Here is a 1,808-nt window from a genome sequence, read left to right as displayed (position 1 = left end):
GAAGAGAAGAGAAGAGAAGAGAAGAGAAGAGAAGAGAAGAGAAGAGAAGAGAAGAGATGAGAAGAGATGAGAAGAGATGAGAAGAGCAGAGAAGATCACTCGGTCGACAGGCGCCAACGTAGTCGGGCTCCTGGCCATCACACAAGCTGATCTTGACCAGCGGAAATCTCTCCGAGCTCGCTTCTTGATACCTCAAGAAATCCCAATGAATTGGTACCGCGCTCGACTTCGAAATCAAAAAGAAGGCGCTTCTGTACCCGCAATGCGGACTATTACTGTGGTACTCGCCCTTGGCGAAACCGCTGCAGCTGATAAAGATTTCTTTGAGCGATAGGTGCAGCGGCACTTAAATCTTTCCTCGATGTCAAACTTACAACGGAGCCATAAGGAGGTGGACGTGCGCGTAGAGCGCCATCTCCGATTTGAGTTTACCAAACTCAAGGCGCAACACCGACTTTCTGCACATTGTTGTTCTGCGACACATGAACTCATCTATCACGCTCTCGCGATCTCTGTGATCTCTCACACGGGTTAATCTTCGACCACAGCATATCAAGGTCGTAGCTTGAGCTCAGCTCATGGCCATTCGGCTTTCCGGGCTAATGCCAAAAGATGCGAGGCGCACGACGACGCGGGGCGTCATGAACCTTTGGATCATAAGCGTCCACGACGTCTGGGCAGTCTTGCCGCAGTCTCCCACGAGTTTGGGTTTCCCCCACTTCAGAAGAAGTTGGATTGGACCCTGTCAACGACGTCGACCCACAAGACGTTCCACGTGATAGTAGACGCCACCATTCTCATCGAGAAGAGTCGGCAGCGTATGATAACAACTTGGTCGATCGCCGTCCAGTGACTCGCGATGCTCTTCGAGCTTTGGAGGACAAAGTCCGTCGTCATCGGCACTCCGCCCTGCATCTTACCGAGGTTGCACACCGCTGTGCAGAAGGCCTCGAGAGTCTGAAGTACTCTGTGCACCGACTGCCTCACGTTGAGGATTACCGTGCTCTGTCGGAGCGGCTCCTAGCCGTCGTACAGACGAATACATCACTTCGTGAGACGGTGGAGCGCCTTGCGCCGTTGGAAACGGAAATTGTTGCGCTCCGTGCTCAAAAACTTTTTACCGGGCGCCAACTTGCGCCGGATCCCGGCTTAAGCAAGCCCACGGAAACCGCCGGGTGGGTGCGCATCCTTCTCGGAAGGTTCAGCCTATACGCAAGGCCTCGCTTGGTCACGACCTTAAAAGGTCCAACATGCCGTGAACGGAGCTTTTTCTAGAAGACAGCAGAGACTGCAAGTGGAGGAAGGTCTTTAGCATTTTATAAAACCAGGTCTTGGACATCAAAGTTTTCAGCTTTTCTTCTGCTTCTTCCGTCTGCATAATTTTTCTGCATGGCTTGGCTTTTAGCCATCGCATCGCAAATATGTCGTAAGAGACTTAGTCTAGTATACAGGATGTCATCGACTTCATTACGGACAATGAGGGGGCTGACATCAGCTAGCCATTTGACTATACTTCCTCCACCAAGCCCTGAGCCAAGGAATGGCGTCGTCAGCGAGACGCGATGATGAACGAGCCAGTCCACGTAGAACGGCGTGTAGCAGGTAGATGCATGCACTGCATTATTCATAGCGAACACTACAAGTGGCAGCATGGCGCTCCAGCGCCTCGGCGTCTCAGTTCAGGCGCTGGGAAGAACGTCTTCAACGAATCGATTCACGCGCTCACTTTGGCCATCGGTCTGCGGATGGTCCGCAATTGACATAGACAACTGCAACGTCAATTGGTGCCCAGCTCCTTGAAATTCGTC

This window comes from Plasmopara halstedii, assembly GCF_900000015.1.
Source record: "Plasmopara halstedii genome assembly, contig: Scaffold_262, whole genome shotgun sequence".
NCBI lineage: Eukaryota > Oomycota > Peronosporomycetes > Peronosporales > Peronosporaceae > Plasmopara > Plasmopara halstedii.
Note: the sequence above shows the minus strand (reverse complement) of the source record.